This window comes from Piliocolobus tephrosceles, chromosome 6 (assembly GCF_002776525.5).
Source record: "Piliocolobus tephrosceles isolate RC106 chromosome 6, ASM277652v3, whole genome shotgun sequence".
NCBI classification, from domain to species: Eukaryota; Metazoa; Chordata; class Mammalia; order Primates; family Cercopithecidae; genus Piliocolobus; species Piliocolobus tephrosceles.
In genome coordinates this window covers 45,810,928-45,831,278 of record NC_045439.1, presented here as the reverse complement: position 1 = coordinate 45,831,278, position 20,351 = coordinate 45,810,928, and the positions used below count along the sequence as shown (strand labels likewise).

General features: G+C 46.8%; 1 long non-coding RNA gene across 3 annotated transcripts; it reads right to left on the bottom strand.

Moving 5' to 3' along the window:
* Positions 1–2,916: 2,916 nt before the first annotated feature.
* Positions 2,917–18,614, bottom strand: LOC111555664. 3 transcript variants are annotated; one of them, XR_002735590.2, is made up of 6 exons: positions 18,309–18,614; positions 17,985–18,065; positions 13,138–13,206; positions 12,937–13,039; positions 10,275–10,570; positions 8,975–9,416 (listed from the first exon to the last, which is right to left on the bottom strand). It is a non-coding gene; the product is annotated as an uncharacterized LOC111555664 (long non-coding RNA). The 3 variants fall into 3 exon arrangements; XR_002735592.2 differs by having other exon boundaries at positions 10,275–10,412; XR_002735594.2 differs by lacking the exons at positions 8,975–9,416; positions 10,275–10,570 and adding an exon at positions 2,917–4,342.
* Positions 18,615–20,351: the final 1,737 nt, after the last annotated feature.

Below are 20,351 nucleotides of genomic sequence, written 5' to 3'. Positions count from 1 at the left end.
TCAGCAACTTCCTTCTTCATAATTGATTCTCAGGCCCACTACCTGGGTTCCCCAGTTGAGTTGAGTCCATTCTTTTGAGGCTATTCGTTCCATGCCTATCAGGTTATTCAACAGCTAATATTTATATCTGAGAAGAGAGAAGATATACAGGATATTTACCTAAAGCTCAAACGAGTCTTCAATTCCTGGTTATAATTCTACTTCACATCTTTCTTCCGTTCTGCTAGACCTGGCATCCACTTCCAAGGGATCACAAGGCTGTCTTGCCCACACTTCCTGATGAAGGCTGGCACGGAACGGGTAGTGAGCCTTTCAGGCAGCTGGGCCAGAGTCCCCTGGGGCTGCTGGCTTCCCTCAGCACAGTGGGCAGCATGGAGGTCAAGACGAGATCACATTGGGAATTTTCACTCCCTCAGGTCCATCTTAAGACATCCTCAGGCCTTATCATCCCACTGTCCTTCCCAGCCAGTCCTCATCCATTTGCTCCTACTCTCCCAAGCTATTCCACACTGACCTAACTGAATTAGACACATGGTCTTGAGTGTTTGAAAGGACAATAACTTCAAGCCTTTGCTTTGGGATGTGGATCTGCCTTTGACTGCAAAAGGTGCTTTCACTTAATGGCTAACATGTTGCATGTGTATGATATGTGAAGCCCTGTTCTAAATACTTTAAACGTATTTACTTATTCAGTACCCCCCATGAGGTGGGTACTCTCAGTTTCATTGTACATATGGGGGAAAGTGAAGTACAAAGAGATTAAGTCATTTGTCTAAAGTCACCCAACTAAAGCAGAATTTGGATCAAGCAATTTAACTCCAGGGTCCCTACTTTTATCCCAGTTCAGTGAGGTTTTTCTATGAAAGCAAATTCTATTTTTCCACCTTTGTGGGGTTGGCAGGAAGCACCAAGATAAACTGCCAGCTGGGCAGGACAATATTAGTCTTCCTACGGGTAGAACAGTTTATCAGCAGTGGGACTGTATGATTTGCATATCAAGGGGCTGGAGCTGTTAACCCCAGTTCTTGGAACTGGGGCAGGCCAGGGTGATGCAATGGGGACTTCAACCTCCCTGAGGTAGGGGAAGAGGAAATAGCCTAGTTTGCTCTGAATCCCGTGAGTCCCATCTGAACCCTTAGGGTCACTCCTGAGCCTTGGTGGAGTTTCCAGTCCTTTCTCCCTCCTAGAGGAGCCACTTCATGTTTTAGTAACTCTTCATCACCCACCCCGCCGGCACATGAAGCAGAGTCAAGAGGAAGGTGCGCAGCCTGGAACCTACCTTGGCAGCTGCATGTTTACAGCTATGGAGCTGAGCTGGTGTAACTTGTTAGCAAAGGAAAGAGCAAAAATAGGCCAGGCACGGTGGCTCACAGCTGTAATCTCAGTACTTTGGGGGGCCGAGTTAGGTGGATCACTTGAGGTCGGGAGCTCAAGACCAGCCTGGCCAACGTGGTGAAACCCCATCTCTACTAAAAAATAACAAAAGTTAGCCGGGCGTGGTGGTGTGCGCCTGTAATCCCAACTACTCAGGAGGCTGAGGCAGGAGAATAGTTTGAACCCTGGAGGTGGAGGCTGCAGTGTGAGCTGAGATTGCGCCACTGCACTCCAGCCTGGGTGACAGAGGGAGACCCTGTCTCAAAAAAATAAATAAAAGCAAAAATAAAAGCATCCCATTTATCATTTATTGATCTTAATCGAATCCTGACATAAGATGATCTGCCCGCCTTGGCTTCCCTAAGTGCTGGGATTACAGGCATGAGCCACCACACCCCGGATCTTAATTGGGTGCAGACTGCCTTGAAAATATTCCAGCCACAGATTTGATCATTTCACATACCAACATGATAAAGCTGTTCATTGTTCCCAGGTTTGGTCATCCTGGTTGCTTAATCTAGCAATGTTGACTTAAAATGACTAGACAGCCCACAGTGATTGCCCCTGGCTCAGGGTCACACTGGGCCCTGTAACTTCTCATTTTACGTCATCCAAGGATAAGACTCCAGTACAACTGTAGTAGATGTTTGCGATGAAAATGAGCCCTTTGCTGAGATGTTCCTCTGAATTGAGTTGGCCAAAGCTGGCCAGAGTGCAGCTGTAAAGGGAGCTTTGTAGTCTCCTTCTGTTCCTGTGTTGAATTGGAACCAAGGCTAAGGGAACCACCCTGGGCTTTATCCCATCCCTGCCTCTTTACCTCCATTGCCCTGCCAACTGTTCTTTCCCTCCTCCTGCTTCCTGACTCTTTACTCCCCAGTGGAGTAAATCAGTTCTGCACTCTCTCTCCCTGCACCACTTGATTCTTAGAGCCCAATTGTTATATAGCCAGTTTTCTGACCACGAAGATGGCATACAATTTTGATTTGCATATTTATTTTATAGGCTCTTTTAGAGCCTAGAAATGGCAGTCACTTCCCATGTGTTTCTGCGTCTTTGGCATCACCCTGTGTCAGCAGCACTGAGTGCCTAGGTGAGCCACCCTACCCTATGCTGCCCATGTCGTCTAGGGGGCAAGATGCCAAATAGGTAAGAGCCCTGGCTGGTAAGAGTAGTGGGCAGCCCTGGGGGCTGAATCCACACTTACTGAATGTTCTTGAGAAAAGGTAGTTCTTTCTCCATTTCAACTTTCTCATTTTTGAAAGGGAGTGAGAATAGTGCCTGCCTGCCTTCTGTTAATACTGCAGGGATTAACTGTGATAATGTATGTCAAGCATTCGCTACAGGACTGGGACGTAGAAATGCTCAATCCATGTTGGCTATTATTATCATCAGCTCTCCCACAGAGGGCTAAGGGAGGGTTGCTTGTGATGTCCATCTGAAAGTGGACAGAGTGGGACACTCGTGCTCTCCATGATGCCCATTCCTTTGGGTGCCAACGCCGTGCCACTCCAATTTGGAGGGATTTCACTTTTCTAACTGGTTGCAGAACCTCCTCAGGAGACCTTATTCTTCTCCTAGGATGTTTTGAGTCCATCCTGCCCCAACTGGCATACAGGATCAGTCTTAAGTTTGAGATTCTGCTGCTTTGACCGAATAACACAGGGACCACACCCATCATCAGTACCTGCTGGGCCCCCTCTGGTTACTCATCATGCCTGTGGGCCAGTTCAGAAAAGACAGGACATGTGTCAAGATGTTCAGTAGGGTCTGGCATGCCCAAGAATTTGAAGCCAATAGTAGAACCAAGAACCAAAGGTGTTTTCTTCCTAGATTAAGGTATCTGTGAAGAAGGTTTCTAGTAAAACAAGAGTCTCCATAGTCCTGTGTATTCTTACTGGAAAAGGCCTCAGTACTCCTATCCCCTTGCAACAGCCCTTCCAGATCGCTCAGGGCTGCCTTTCTCATGCCACCAAGGCAGTTCTTACCCCACAGAGGCATCATTCTTCCAAGGCCTTAGACCACAGTTAGAAGAATGTAGGCTAGACAAAGTGAAGATTGTGTAGGTACCAAGTGTGGTCAGACATGCAAGTGGATCGCAGAGGGTGAGACAGGAATCTTCTTTGGATACATTTCAAATTAGAAACCAGGATAGTCTAGTAGTCATTTGACCTGACAGAGCCAGAAATAACTTAGATGACCTCTTGAGTTCTTATAGCCTTGTACTTGTGGCTAAAAGTGAACAGGGGGATATGGTCAGTTGGTCTCCCTGATAGATGCCAACCCACACTACTCCCACCATATAGAAAACCTCTGTCACTCAAATTGTCTCCCCGTCCATCTCTGTACAACCTCCATGCCCTAGCACACCTATGTGCCTTCTCTGCATGCTCTCTCAATCCCAGGATTCCCTTCAGGCTCACATAGATCACTTGTCCCTCAAGTCACATACTTGACAATATCTCATACCTGATTGCCCTTCACATTTCTCATGCTTGTTCATACATGGAAAACAGGAGAGCTTTCTAAAGTTAAAATCAGCACAAGAAGTTCACAAGAAATATAAGCCCCCTTCTGATAACAGAAGATATGTGGACAAAAGAGAAAGCAGGATTCCTCAACCCCGTTCTTTTTTTTTCTCAAAGAGAATGATTTTTGAGATGAAACAAGTACAATACTCACTGATAAAAATGAATTGGAGCCCAAAGTAGATAAAGGGATTATACAAAGCATTCAATGAGAATAGGCAGAATTGCAGAACAATTATTGAAGCAGTAATTTATGAGCACTGGAAGTGGTGTTGATCATTAGGGCTGTGCAGGGGTTTGTAAAGAACAGGTCTTATAGTCGAATCTCATTTCCTTCTCTGATGGTTCCTGGACTGGTCGATCAAGGATAGGTGAACGTTTTTGCATAGCTGAACTTCAATGACATACATGACAAAGTCTCACCCCATTTCCTTGTGGCAAAGCTGTATTCAAGACACAATGATACCGAAAATGTGGCGATTAATAGATTAAGTGTCAGTCTGGAATAGTTTTTCTGCAACCTTGCATAACCCCTGTTCCCATTGGATTAACAGACAAATTTCAAGTCTTACATTAATCCTATTTGAGATTTCATACCATCAACATTATGACTAAACACAAAAATCAAACAGTGGGACGAAGGGCTACTTTGTTTTCAGGCTACTCGTGCCCTCCCAGAAGATTCTGATATAGAAGAGCACGTGAGTTTAGAGAGTCAGTCATTCATTAAACTAATATTTATTGAGCACTTATTATATTTCAGGCATATTGTGGTTGCTGGAAAAACTAGAGTGAAAAAGACAGCCAAAGATCCCTGCATTCATGGAATTTACATTCTAATCAAGACATGTTATATTGTTTACCCAAATTAACCAAGTGGTAAGGCAGCCCTGTGGTCTGTCTTCCTCATAACTGTATCCGTGGCACCTGGCATATTGTAGGTGCTTAAGACATATATGTTGTTGAATGATAAAATCAGAGCTGGGTGTCACACACACACTTTTTGACTCCAAAGATAACACTCTTTCATAGCTGTATGCCAGAACAAATTGAAGAACTAAACTGTACTTGGGTCTGAAAAAGCTCATTATATCGGGATGAGATGGAGACAATAGGTCTTGACAGCATGAGTGAAAATTAGGCAGTGGCAAAGAGAATAAATTCAATATAGTTATTCATCTGACAAATATTAGGATTTATCAGACCTTTTTCCAAGTGATAGAGCCAGAACAATGAGCAAGGAAGTCATAGCACCTACCATTCTGGAGCTTAGAATCTAGCAAATACACAATGGTGCTGTGGCTGCCAAAAAAATATAAAAGGCAATCTTAGCCTCAAGGATTATGAGTGTGATGTCTCAGATATGGGGAAGGATGAGCTCCACTGAGCTTTGCCATGGTTAGGCTATGCCTAGAAAACTGAACTCAGCTCTAGATACCACCACAGAGAGATACAAAGCTGGATCGATCATGTTCAGAGGAGAGTGAACTGAGTGATGAAGAGAGCAGAAACATGTAGCACAGCAAGTTAGGAGGTAATGGGTGAGTCTCTGGAGAAAAGGCAAGTGGGAGCATAACCACCTTCAAATATGTGAAAAGCTAATGTGATGGTTAGTATTTTTGCTTCCCAACTATTTCCAGCTCTCTGCCTCCTGAGCACAGACAGGTGAGGTCATAGGAATAATTCTAGCTAACAAGTCCAGTGCAGAATGGTGTATAGTACTTGCAAGCCGGAACATTTCAGTGCTAGTGAGACACTCTTTTTCTTCCAGTGAACGGCAATGATGAGAGGTGGTGGCTGGGCTCTGACAGCCTGGACCCCTGAGTGATTAACATGAATAGGACCCTAGCTTACCCTCAATGGACATTTTGAATGAGCAAGAAATACTAGTTGCTGTTATGGTTTTTATTACTGCTGTTTCATGCCACTGAGATTATGATCGGTGTTTGTCCCTGCAGCATAAACCTAGCCTATCCTGACTGATATGTGTGCCATGTATGGAGGGACTAGTCTGGCAACATATGGCTCCCAGGGTTAGAACTAGGAGCACCTCAGGCTGCAGCAGGAGTTATTGAATTTGTTATGGAATAGCATAAATATGAACTTTTCCACCAAGGTCCCTAAATATGTAATAGACTTCCTTCGGAGGGAAGATCACCGGACATCTTCAGTCTACAACCCTCGGTGGGGATGATGGACCTGGACCTGAGGGCTCTCCCAGCCCTGAGAGGCTGGCGTACCACCATGTGGAATGGGCTTAGCAAGCACACTATTATTGTGGTGTTTGCCCTAGGGGGCCCACTGGGGCAGTCCTGAGTTGGCTCACCATCATGTTTCCACTGGCCACATGCCCAGGCCCCTGCTGCTGTCACTGTACCACACAGTCATGAATCTGTGCACAGCATTGCTAGGGGCTCGGCAGGGTGTACAAAAGGCACAGCAGCTCAGATGGCAACAAGATCAAACGAATGGCAAGGGTTCTCTTGGCCCACTTTCATGCAGAATGATAAGTAGTCCTCTGGGGCTCCTGCTTGCATCATTAGCATCCTGGAGGCATTAGGAAGCCTCTGAAGTTCACCCTACTGATTTGTCCCTCATTATCCTTATTCTGCCTTCTAGGAACTGGAGCTAAGCACCTTTCTTAACAATGCAGAATGCCAGTGTAAAGATCTGCTCTGGGGAGGTGTGTGTTCAGAGAAAGCCCTGGTAGGGGGATGAAGGAAAACATGGTTTTAGCATCAAAGACCAGGTTTGAGCACTTGCCCCCTTTTCCAGTTGTTGGCTGGAGCTGGATCACACTGGCTTATGAGAGCTGATTGTGCACATCTCTTTCAAGTTAGTGCTCAGAGAGCTCACAATGGTAGCTTAAAATTGGTTATTGGTTATTGTGGAAATATTTACACCATGGAAATTGGTAAGTGCTAAAAGTTAGGAATTTTTTTTTTTTTTTTTTTTTTTTTTTGAGACTGGATCTCACTGTGTTGCCTGGGCTGGAGTGCAGTCGTGTGAGCCTAGCTCAGTGTAGCCTCAAAGTCCCGGATTTCCTGGACTCCAGTGATCCTCGCACCACAGCCTCCTGAGTAGCTGGGACTACAGGCTCCTGCATTATGCCCAGCTAATTTTTTTTCAACTTTTGTAGAGATAAATTATTGCTATCAACTTAGGCTGGTGTTGAACTCTTAGCCTCAAGCGATCCTTCTTACCTGGGCCTCCCAAAGTGCTGGGATTACAGGCGTGAGCCACTGCAGCTGGCCACGCCTTTTATTGGTTTTATTATTTAGACAGCTTACCAGCACAACCTTGCAAATAGGGAGATAGTGAGAAAATCATGGTCTTTGGAACCAGGCAGGACCAAGTTCACCCTGACTCTGCTCAGCTGTTGTCATTGAAGGGGATATTTTTTGGAGATACTGAAACTTCTGTGAACTTTAGTTTCCTTGTCTGTAAAAGTAAGAAATTTTAGTTTCCTTGTCTGTAAATTAATAACTAAAACCAAAATATTAACTACCTCAAAGGGTAGTGTGAGGATCAAATGAGGTGATGTCCGCAGATTGCTAACTAAATTAAGCTCCTTCCCTTGGGGCACATAGGGAACAACTTCCAGGGAGAAAAAGAAAACACGCCTGAATTGCAGCTTTTTGCTTTTAGCTGTGGAAAATATTCCCAGAAGCTTCACAGCCTCGCATCCTCATACGCTATTGGCCAGTTTAGCGTCACATGACCATCCCTAACGCCAATCACTTGGCAAGGGAAAAATGAGAGCCAAGCCACAGCTCCTGAGGGAGCCCTGGAGCCCCTGTTGGCATTAGTGGGATTTTTAAAGCCTACTAGATGGTTCCAGTGCACAGTCAGAATACCAAACCAATGGCTGAGAGTCGAAGTCTCGGACAAAACCTTAGCCCCCGGGGGCTGGAGAGAGGTTCATTCTCTCCTGAAGGACAAGGATAGAGAACCAAGTCAGGGTTCCGGGAGTGTGGGGTCGGGGAGGAGGAAGGATGGCTGTTTATCAGGTAATGGAAAGTGCAGACTCAGTCTCCATTCCCAGCTACTGGACAATCGTGGGGCAAAGAGCTCAGTGGAAAAAAATCAAAGGCATTAAAAATGGTTATTCTTAGAGATAAGGTGTATAACTGTTGGAAAGCAGAAATAAAGTATTGAATTAAGCTTTGAGAAATGGTTCTATAATAAGGGGTGGGAGAGTTTAAAAAGCTTTTGCAACTTATCTGAGAGGGTAAGACATGGCCAGCAGTACTTACTGAAGAGGACTGTTTGCCCTGTCCATTCTGAAGCTCCTGTTACAGCCATGAGTTAAGCCCTGTGAACAACCACATGTGCTTATTGTAGACAAACCCTGCCACAAAGCCACAGGCACAGCACGCTTCTCTGTTAGGTCTGTATCTCTTAGAATATTAGGACCCTAACTGGAATTCTAGCAGCTTACTTCCTGAGGCTCAGAGCTGCCTCCTGGATTCGGAGAACCTGTCAACACCATCTGCTGAGTATATAATGTGGACTGTGAGAAGTACGGACTTGGAATCAGGAGACATGGATTTGAAACTTGATGCATTCATCCTGGGCCAGCTGTTAAACACTCCCAATCCTTGTTCTCTACCTCTATTAAATGACAATACTAATAACCATACCCACCTCATAAGATTGTGATGAAGATAAAAAAGGATAAGTTGGCGGGGTGCATTGGTTCACACTCCTTTTAATCCCAGCACTTTGGGAGGCCCAGGGAGAAAATCGTGTTAGGCCCAGAATTTGACATCAGCCTAGTCAACACAGCGAAACCTCATCTCTTCAGAAAATAGAAAAATTGGTCAGCTATGGTGGTGTGCGCCTGTAGTACTAGCTACTTGGGAGGCTGAGGTGGGAGGATCACTTAAGCCCGGGATTTTGAGGCTGCAGTGAGCTATTATAGCACCGTTGCACTCCAGCCTGGGTGGCAGGGCAAAGCTGTTTCTTTAAAAAAAAAAAAAAAAAAAGAGAGAGAGAGAGAATAACTTGTGAACTCTTAATTCTTAATACAAATTATATTTGGTTGGGAGATCAGTGTATCAGTATTTCCCCATCTAAAGTTCCCATAGCCATCAGTCAAGGAAGGGAGGAGAAGAAGCACTTTCCAGTTCATCCCAGAGCAGGTGGAGTTCAGACCCTGCTTCTAAGAGCAGGCCCCCATCTCTTCACTCCCCCTGCTTTCTCCCCGGTCACCCTCACCCTCATTTGATTCCATTTGCCAGGAAGGCATGAGGAAAATGGAACCAAGGATTTGTATTGTTTGTGTTTCCCACCACAGTCTGTCTCAGAGGCAGAACATGAGAAGTCTGGAATTTCTCCCTGGTCCTCTCTGCACAGTCTCTTCCCTGGTGCCACCTGTAAAGATTTCCATTCCAAGTGAAAGCCACTGCACTTCAAAAGCAGCAGAGATGGGTTCTCCTTCATGTTCCCTCTATGTGAGGGAGAAAACCAAACACCAGGGTCAAACAGAGACACTTCCAAACCTGTGCCTTATTTCTGGGGAAAAAAAAAAAAACACTGATTCAGTCTGGGACATGGTAGCTTTCTGTCTCAGAAAGCTGGGCAGGACCAGAGAAAGTGGCTTTGTGAAATGTAGGGACGAAGCTAGCTCAGGGCTCTGCTCTTTCTCAGCTGACCATCCATCAGGGGAATCAGGGCAGGCCTTCCCCTCCCAGCTGACTTGGAGCCACACAGTGGCTTCCACGTGATTCCATGGCCAGCGTGACAAACACATGGCCTTGGCTGAGGAAGCACAGGTTCTGTGGGGATGACTAGATCCCAGGTCCCAGGAGAGATAGCGAGACATTTTGGAAACACTGTTTCTGGAATCTTGTGCTTGACTGCTCAGGAATGTGTGGTCTGGGTAACTTTCTGGTTTGACTTACAGGAAGGTCTGATGGGGGCAGAGCGGGAATGTTGTAACAGCCCTAGATCACCTTGGAAAAATACTGTTCGCCTGCCAGCCCGGAACTGCCATTCCAGGAAGCAGCTGCTGGTGAATCAGCAGTCTCCCCTTTCCTTGTGGCTCCAGGAAGCACGTCTAGGGCCTCCCCCACCTCCTCTCCAGGAAGGGAAATGCCCACTAGCCACATACAGGCTCTTCTGGAAGGGACTAGAGACGGGGAATCCAGGGCAGGTTCTCCATTCCGCCCCACCCCCTGCCCTGCAACACACAAAGGGAGTTGGAAAAGGGATGAGAGACCCCTAAGCCTCAGACTCAGGCTTTTGATGTAGAAAATCATACATCGTTTCTAAGTCTCTTGTCTGGAGTTCACAACAATAAAACTAGGCAGAAATCTCGACACGCTGGTTGGCACGGGTTACATTGGCCTCAACATAATGTCTGTCTCTTACCTGCAGAGCCAGCCTGGGGCTGAGAAGCTCACAGGAGGTTGTCGGTTGGCTCTGGTCAGGTGGCTGTTTGGGCATGAGGGCCATTTGTACTCAAGGTCAAGGAGCAGCCTCAGTTGGCCATTAGGCAGCTGGAAGAGTCTTGGGAAAACGTAGGGGGACCATAACGCCAGCTGTCCATTCCCTCCATGGGCCCTCTGGTGCCTCCGCCTGGGTGGAGAGTCTCTGCTTTCTGCCTTTCCATTGGCCAATCTCTGGCCTCCTCCTGAGGTTGCTGCTGTCCCTGGAACAACTTCGGGCTGGTGGACACAGCAGTTATGCCTCAATTTCCCTATAGCTACCTGGAGCTAATTAAACAGTGGATGGATTTGGAGAGGTGGATCATTTCAGATTCGCTCCTGGATTTTCACCCCCACTTGAGAGAGAGCTAAATCTTCTTCTTTCTTCTTTCTCTCTTTTGCTCTTTTTCTGTGTGTATGTGTGTCTGACTCACCTCTGTGCGGTTACATTTAAACACCAGTTTAGATCCCAGTGACCCACATTTAGCCTTAGTGACTCTGAAAGCAAGTCCATGCTCACTGATGACTCAGGAGAACTGGGGCCTTGAAAGATGAGCTGAGTCAATGAATGTGAGCTGTGGAGTTTTTACCACTCCCCCTCTCCCAATCCTTTTGTAATGTACCCACTCCCTTAGCTTTCTCTGAGCGTCAGTGTCCTTGGCCTTCCAGGGCTTGTGTGAGTACATGGAGGAATCAAGGGAGAGGTGGGTGAGATCACCACAACCACCCTCCTCGACTCTTCATCCTCGAGGCCTTTAGGACAGGTGCCCCCAGGCTCCATGGGAGGCAGGCAGCTGTGCAGGCTGCAACAATGTGAACAGGGAAGCCAAGAGGAGGGTGCTGGGACAAGAGCCAGCTCTAAGCAACCTCCCACAGGTGATGGTTTTGGCTTCACCTGTTGGCCAGAGCCCTCCAGCAGAGAGGGGGACTTGATATGCCACTGTGAAACTTCTAGATAAACCCGAAGTCAGGGTAGATGAAGGTAGAGGGAAGAGAAGGACCTCCCAGGGACCAGCCCCTGGAGCTCATTGCCTCCCCTGAGAAACAATGTCACCCTCATTCCTCTCCTTTCTCTGCCTGCCTTTGCTCAGTTTCCATTCACTGCCTCTGTTACTTTTGGTTGTTTATGGTTAAGCCCAGTGGTTCTCATCAGCCACACCTGGAAACTTGCTGGAAGTATAAATTCTCAGACCCCATCCCAGGCCTACTGAATCAGCAACCCTGGGATGGGGCCAGCAGATCTGTGTTTTAACTAGCCCACCAGCTGATTCTAATGCCTGCTCAAGTCTGGGAACCCCTGGCCTCACGTCTCTCCCCAGTTAGGCTACCGCCTCCTAGAAAATACTGACTTGAGAGGGCTTAGTGTAAGTCCTGGGCACCCAAGGACTCAGCTCTGCACAGAAACTGTACCAGGAAAGTAGAAAGAAGATTCAAGGAGGCAGTCTGGTCATGATCAGAGTTCGAACCCAAGGCTTAGGACCTGGGTTCCAGTTGGGTGACCTTGGCCAAGTCACTTCTCAGACTCCCCGGTTCCTCCTCAGTAAAGTAGATGGAAGAACTGGGTCTCTGGGATTTGCGAAGTTCTCACGTCTAGAAATCTGGATCCGGCCAGGGCCTGGCTCATGATTCCCCTCCTGCGTGTGCTGACTCTGCCCGGCCCCCGTGGAAGAGTCAGCATGCAAGGGAGGAATAACGAGGCAGGCCCTGTGCTTCTCCTGGTCCTCGGGCAGTTACTATTTGTGAATGTGCGATATGGAGAGGGAGAGAGAGATCTGAATCCAGAAATGAATTAGAAACATATGAGGAGAAGCCAGAGCCTGCAACAGTAATGAAGCCCATCCTTTTGAGTGTTTGCCCCTGGCAGGTTGAAGGCGGAGTCCCTCTGTCAGGAGCTCAGTTGAACTGGGAGAGGGCACTGCCAGGTGTCACAATAGTCAATTAAGGCAACAAGCCCAAAACAAAAGAATCAAGCTTTCAATCATGTCCTGCAATGGTATAAGCAAGTATCTGAAACCAGAGAAAGCGTGGCCTCTCCCTGTTCCATTTCCCCCATGGAACACACGGGGGCCCAGGGTCAAGTAGGCCAGTGGGAATGTGGGGTTGGGGTGGTCTCACTGCTGACAGGGCCCTGAACAAAAGGCTCTGGAAGTTGTATGGACTCTGGGGCCAAGAGCAAGGGAGGGGGAAGGCTAGGAGTGGAAGTACTAGGTTCTGAGTCATTGTGGAGAAAAGTGACTTCAAGGTTTCTCTCCCTTCCCTGCCCCACCCAAAGGAGGCCTCAGCAGAGGTGCCTAAAGAACACCTCTCCCCAAGGCTTCCAGTGAACCCAGGAATGAAGGCTCAGGGGCTAGGAATGCAAATATGTGATGACTATGACCAGCCAGAGAGACCTGAGACCTTGAGAGCTCCCTCCAGAGACTGCCACGCATGGGCTGCGCCCCAAGTCTGGTGTAGGGGCCAGCTTTCCCTGAGTTTATGGTCAGGCCTAAAAAAACACACACAAGTTTTTCACCAGGAGGCCCAGGGAGATACTATGTGGCCTCTTCTCCCAGCTACCTCTTCTGAGCCACCCTTTCCAGCTGTCAGGCAAGTATCGGGGCACCTACCTCTGCACAGAAGGGCAATGACTTTCTCCAGGTGGAAATCACTTTTCATCCAAATGTCTAGGCTCAAAGTTCTTGGTTCCTGTATTTTAAGCTATGGGTATCTCTGGGAAATAATAGAGAGGACTAAGTATAAACACCCATCGAGCCTTCACATTATTGGCACATGTAAGATTCTGTTAGGTCAAGGGGCACCCTCCTTACCCTTTCTCTGAGGATGACCATGTGTTAATTGCTACAGATCAGAACTGTCTTCCTGAAAGTTGTCCAGGGCTGTGGGAAAAAAATTGAATATTTCAGTGCAAGTTCTATTGACACTAAAGCTAACACTGAATCACTCACTTATCCCAGCCTATACTTTTTTTTTTTTATTTATTTTTATTTTTTTAGACAGCGTCTTACCCTGTCACCCAGGGTTGATGGAGTGGCATGATCTTGACTCACTGAAACCTCTGCCTCATGGGTTCAAGCAATTCTCCCACCTCAGCCTCCCGAGTAGCTGGGACTACAGGCACACGCCACCACATTTGGCTAATTTTTGTATTTTTTGGTAGAGACAGGGTTTCGCCATGTTGGCCAGGCTGGCCTTGAGCTCCTAACCTCAAGTGATCTGCCCCCTCAACCTCCCAAAGTGCTGGATTATAGGCAGGAGCCACTGTCCCTGGCCTAGCCTATACTATTTTCTTTGTATTATGTACTTATATGTCCTGTCTTTTCTATCAGATGGCAAGCTTCCTGAGGACAAAGATGATGTCTTACATGCGTGTATGGCACCCAGAGTATTTTGCTGTCAAATACGTACTGCTCAGATAAGCTTTCAGGATATAGAACCTCAGATACCCACAAAACTGTCTCTCCTAGTGTTGTCTGGAAATAAGTCTTGTGTTTATTTACTTTTACATATAACTGTATCTTATCTTCCCAGGAAGATTGGAAGTATATTTATGTTTAAGGCATCACAGTAGCTGGCTCATCATTAGCTGTCAACAAGTAAATACTTCACGGTTAGATTTCTTGGAACCGTCTTCACCAAGAGACAGAAAGTTAACTGGAACTAAAATTTTAATCCTCTCAAACTCCAAGAAGACCTGTTTCCCAGGCATGATGCAACAGAACCTCTGCTTTTTAGAGTCCCTTGGAGAGGTTATTTCTGAGGACAGCAAGCTGACAGGATCACCCCCCACCACCCTTTGCTTCAATTTGCCCTAGTACTCAGACTTCATTGGTGGGGACATGGGTCTGTGTATAAAGCGCTTGGAAATTATTTGTTATTATTCATCAGGGCCACCGTTTGAAATTGGCCAGCACAGCCATCCCTACTTGACCATAGTAATCAAGGCATGGCTGAGAAAGGAGTGTTTGTTTCAACAAGCCAGAGAACTGGTCTTCTGCTTTCTAAATGGACAATTTATATAATTTAGATAGAGAGGCATCTTCCACTCTAGACATGCACAACCCACCCTGCCGTCCCAGTACATTCTTCTCTTTCCTTATATTTACCCATCCCACCTGCCCCTCCTGCTTTTTTGAAGGTGAGCGAGCAGGTCCCAGGCTTACAGCTCAGTTGGACTGCGGTTGCCCCGTCTTCTCTGGTGATTTCTCTGTCTTATGGTCAGGAGCCAGACTCTGGGTCTGTTCAACTATGTAGAGGAAAGATCACCAGAGAAATTCCAGTTTGGCATTCCTGTAGGGATCAGAGATTCTGACTGCTCAACGAAATTACCTGGAGGAGAATTTTAATAATATGGCTTCCTGGAACTTACCCGGAAACATTCTGATTCAGTCAGTCTGGGGTGAAGCTCAATTGGCTATCTTTTTCTAAATCTTTATAGATGATTCTGATGCACTGGCAAGTTTGGACATTGGATGAATTCTAAGCTCTTTGAGATCAGGAAACATACGAGTATCGCATTCTGTATCCCACAATGACTAACTCAGCACCTGGCACACCACAACACTTTAGAAATTGTTATTGAGTCAATGAGCAAATGGATGGTTGAAAATAGGTTGGTGTATTGGGAGCACAGTCAACCTAGCATCTTTTAAAATAATTTTTAAATTGACAAATAATAATTGTACACACTTATGGGTACATAGTGAAGTTTTGATATGTATCATGTACAGTAGGTCAGGGTAATTGGCATATCCATTATCTCAAACATTTATCATTTCTTTGTGTTGGAAACATTCAATATCCTCCTTCTAGCTATTTGGAATTATATATTCAAATATATAGATAATCATCCCACAGTGGTATAGAACAGTACAGCTTATTCTTCCTATCTAGCTGTAATTGTGTTTACTTTAACAAATCTCTCCCTATTCATCCCTTCCCAGCCTCCAGTGTCCTCTGTTCTACTGTTTACTTCTATGAGATCAACTGGTTTTATTCGCTTCCACGTGTAAGAACATACAGTGGTTAACTTTGCCTTCCTGGTTATTTCATTCAACATAGTGTCCCTCCATTGTACCCATGTTGCTGCACATGATAGCATGATAGGATTTTATTCTTTTTTATGGCTGAGTCATATTCCATTGTTACACACACACACACACACACACACACACACCATGTTTTCTTTATCCAGTCATTTGTTTCTGGATACCTGATCAACCTAGCATCTTACCTAAAGGCTACTTAAGGGCCAGTGGAGGCAGAAGGCCAAACCACTCACAGTGGGGCCAGGGATAGGAATAAGGCAGCAGTGTGCGGGTGGAAATAGAAGAAAACTTAGTTAATTTGATCCCCAAGTGGGAGAACATGACCCCTGTCCTTGAAAATGCTGCTACTTTCATCAATGGTGCCGCTTGCTGCCCCTGTGCTGGGACTTACAGGACTTCTGCTCTCCAGTCCCACCTAAGAAAGCAAATTGGATCCGTCACTTCCCTGTTTAAACCTTCCAAGGCCCTGCATTGTTCTCAGGATGAAGTCAATGCTCCTTTCTCTGGCTGAGTCCTGGCTCCTCCTCAGCCCGTCACTGCTACTTGCCTTCATCTGTCTGTGCCCACCGGCCACCCTGCCTTCCTGCAGATCCTACCGCCTGCCGTGTTCTTTCACCAGCCTCTGTCCTTTCTGCCTGCAATGCTCATTCCCTGCCCCCATGTGCCCTAGCAAATTCCCATGCGACCATTACATTACAGCCTAAAAACATCTGCTTCTTTTTTCCCCGGGGGCTGCCAGTTCCCTGGGGTAAAGGTCAGTCTATTGTGTCCAAATCCTAGCCAGTAGATGCTCCCATGTTTGTTGAATGAACAGAAGTTGGGACGGGAAACCAACAGACACTCAGGACTGGGGTTTTTGTTCCTGTAAAACTGGATTGATTCTGCAGAGGTACAAACATGCCGGTTGATTTAGATCTATCGAGGAATTGGGGTAGGGGCTGGGGTGAGAGTTTTGCTAAGAAGAAAAGCAAGTGAAAGTGGGAGATTCCACAAGAGACCAGAGAGAAGGCAGCGTGTCATGCCCAATCTGCCGCTAGGGTCAAAGACCAGCTCCCTGGTCACACTAGGCCAAGGCAGGCTGCGGAGCTGGCTCCAACCCTGAGCAAAGCCAGGCAGCCGCCCAGGTGGGTGAAGGCTGCAGGTTGCACTCAGGCATGACGCCGGGGTGCAGGTGGGAGCGGCGCCCGGATGCGTGGGTGCAGCGCTCGCCCGCCCGCGGTCAGGTGCACCGCGGGAACCGGTCCGGTGCGCCGTGCGGGGCGGGGCGGGGCGGAGGCAGGGCATACGCCCCCAGGCTGGTGCCGGGGGCAGAGGATTCGCCTGCTTGACGCGCTGATGCCTTGATTTGGTCTGACAAGTAGAGGCTGCTTTGAGAAGCGGCCTGGATTTTTGACATTCAGCAAGCTAGAAATAACCAGCTGGGCTCCTGGCGCTCTGGCCATAAATGTCTTGCTCTTTCCAGGCAACTGCCAGAATTAAGGGGCTTTTCCCCAGTGTAGACCTGTGCTCTGTCTGCTAGGAGGCCTATGTTCCAGTCCAGGCTCAGCTTCTGACTCCCTACTTTAGGAGGAATCACTGAATTGACTGCAGCTCGGCTTCCGCTGTGTAAAATGGGGCTGTTGCTAGCTGAGCCTCTTCTGCCTCTGGTAGAAAATGATTCCAAATGGCTGCCCTGTCCACCCTAATCCCATGGCCCGAACTTGATGTCTGCTGCTTCTAGAAGCCTAGTGCTCCAAATATCTGCTCTGGGAGGAACTTGCAGGTGATCCTGATTGGAAATGGAGCTGATTAACCTTTTGTATTATCATTGACTCTATGAGAATCTGTTGAAACCTAGGGGCTCTTACCCTAGACAAATTAACACACCAGCCAAATATAGCTTACAAGAGCAGAGAGCTGCTGGTCTGAACCACAGACCCCTGGTTTAACATCTATAATCTAGTCAACCCCTCCTTTTCCTTGAAGGCTGAACCAAGCATGAAGGGTTTTCCCCACCTTCCAATCCTCATACCTGCAGGCACCCCCTTTTCCTGCTTTCTCCCTTCAATCGTCTTCCTCACCATCCCCCACGCTTGGGCATCCCCAGGAGGGAAATTGTCCTATAAATATCTGTAAAAGGCATGGTATGTCCTGTAGCAGAGAAAGCAAAAAGCAAAAAAATAATTCCCCCACCCCTGGCATGGCATGTGCAGAGCTCTGCCTGATCCTTCTCTCCCACAAGCCTGGGGGGGGTGGGTAAAAAAAAGTGGGAGGTGAAGCTGCTGCAGCGAAGTGCCCCTTCAGAATCTTCAGTATCCTTCAGAGTCAGCGCTGTCATCACTATCACATAAACTACAACTCCACTGTCAACCAGCAGCTGCCTGGCTGGCAGCAGGAAGAGGCAATGCCATTTTGCACAGTAGCTTGCTTGCCCAAGGTGTTGCCTGGCAAATGGGCTTCTTGTGCAATGGGAAACCACAGGGAGGGGACTCTTAAATGTACCCGAAAGAAACAGCTCTAACAATGGATGATTCAACAGGCTAGTAATTGGCGCTCACTCTTACCACATTGTTTTGATAAAATGACATAGCCCAACTGCGGATATGAAGGCAATAAATAGAAAAGCTAACCTCTTGCTACTCAAATTGTGGATGAGACCAGCGACATCCCATCACCAGAAGCTCGATAGAAAGGCAGGCTCTGTCCCAGACCTATTGAAAGGAGATCTGCATTTTAACAGGATTGCGAAAGGATCCACGTCTTAATGTTTCAGAGGCATAATCCAAAGTCTTCTGATAATGATCATTAGAGTCCCAGCCATTCCCCACTTCCCCCTGGGAAAACCACAACAAATAGACCAAATTCCTCCAAGCCCTGCTCATAAGAACCCACAACCCACAGACACCCCCTCACTCAACTAGAGACCTCACCCACCTGTTTGCAGAGTCACCCACCTTGGGCTATTATTCTTTTCTATTATTTAATCTTCTGGGAAGACAGAGGTCTTCTATTTGGAGATAAAAATGACAAAGGAGAACCTCCTGAACAGAATCCAGTTTGCTTTAGCTTTAGCCATCACTCTGACCTAGTGCTGCTGGACTCAGTTCCAAGGTCTAACTGTCAAATGCTTTAGGGGAAATGGGAGGAGGAGAAGTCCCTGGAGTTACCCATGTGCACAGCCTGGCACTGTTTTCACTTGCCTTTGGAAATGAAGGTGCAGAAACCATGGGAGGTAAGGAAGGCACAGACTAGTGACTTCCAGAGTGGGACAGAAGGGAAAAGATGGAAGAGAAGTACAGAAAACCACTCAGGAAAAGACAGGCTGGAGTGATGCCTGCTGAGACAGGGTCCTGATCTCCCAGGACTTCCCTTTCTGCCTGTTCTGTACAAATACCTAGGGTTTTGTGGTTTAAGAAAAGAGATGCTTAGCAAGCTTATAGAAAATGTAATGTGGGCACTTTGTTGCTGTCCTGGCTTTTAAAGGACTCAAAAGCAGATCAACTTCAAGGTGTTAGCTACTCTGTTTGCAGCCTTAGAAAGACATCCTTGATGTTTTATTGTTCTGCCTTTGCTCAGAGCTGGAAACTCTCCCTGGGGAAATGGCTCACCTTGAAAGAGATGCTATTGTAAGTGAAAATGTTTTAGCTTCACTTCCAATCTCTGGTTCCTTGTGGGAAGTAACTGCTGCTGTGGTATGTATGCCCTGTGCCTTTTATTGCATCTTTACCTCGGTGGACACAGCTGGTTAAAACTTATGTTTCCATGGAGATTGATTCAGACAACAGGAAAAATAACTGTAAAAAAAAAACTGCACAGTACAAGGGCTAGATTCAGGTTGTAGAACAAAGTGATCCTTACTTAGAATCCTGGATTAGCAAGAGAATCAGAAAGATGCTGAGATTATCTAGTGTTATCGCCATCTACGTGAAATGCAGAATAAAACTTTTTCCCCACGACCTAGATATTGGGCAGTTTATTATAGATGCTACAAAGGGATTTATTATGTTTTTCCCAAAATGGTTAATTAGAGGCATCCCAAATTACAACTCCTTTAGCATAACTCCCAGCTCCAGGCAGCCTACTTACTATGGGCCCAGCTACTGACAGCTCAGCTCTCTTTGCCAATCCAACTTTTTTCCCCAAAATGCTCAAACTTTTCTTCTCCAAGAAGACTTCCTGAATGATCCCAGTTCGTAGGGATCTCATCCTTAATGCAGGGGAAATTCACTGTTCAGGAATAGTCTCCATACCATCACACTCTTCTTTTTGTGTAGTCATGGAATTCTTCTCCAGTTGTTTTTTTCTTGCCTGTCTATACAGATAGATCAGTAGCCTTCAATAGTCTGCATCTCCTGTTATCTTGCAGCCTCCTACTATAAACAGTAGGTGCTTTACTTATGCCAGTTGTGTTGACCTAGACAGTAGTCTCTAAGTAGCAGGTCCTTGGCTCATCCATCTGAAACCAACGACCGCTTAGGCAGACTGAGAGAGGGTTAGGACTGTTGACTCTGGGACATCCTTGGCTCTGTATGAATGTTGTTTTTAAAAGCAGGGGTTTTGTCTCCAGTGCATTGAAGAGATAAAACCCCATTGTTAAAAGCAGGGGTTTTGTCTCCAGTGCATTGAAGAGATAAAACCCCATTGTCAGCATATTTCTTCAGGATCTTTCTGTGTTAGATCTCACTGCCAAGTCAGAGTCCCAACACACAGACTCTCACTTTTCCCTGTGCAATCCCCAGCAATAGGCAGAGTGAGGCAAGTAGTAGAATGTGCTCAAATCATGGCCTATTCTTTTTTTTTTTTTTTTTTTTTTTTTTTTGAGATGGAGTCTCGCTCTGTCACCTGGGCTGGAGTGCAGTGGCCGGATCTCAGCTCACTGCAAGCTTCGCCTCCCGGGTTTACGCCATTCTCCTGCCTCAGCCTCCCGAGTAGCTGGGACTACAGGCGCCCGCCACCTCGCCCGGCTAGTTTTTTGTATTTTTTAGTAGAGACGGGGT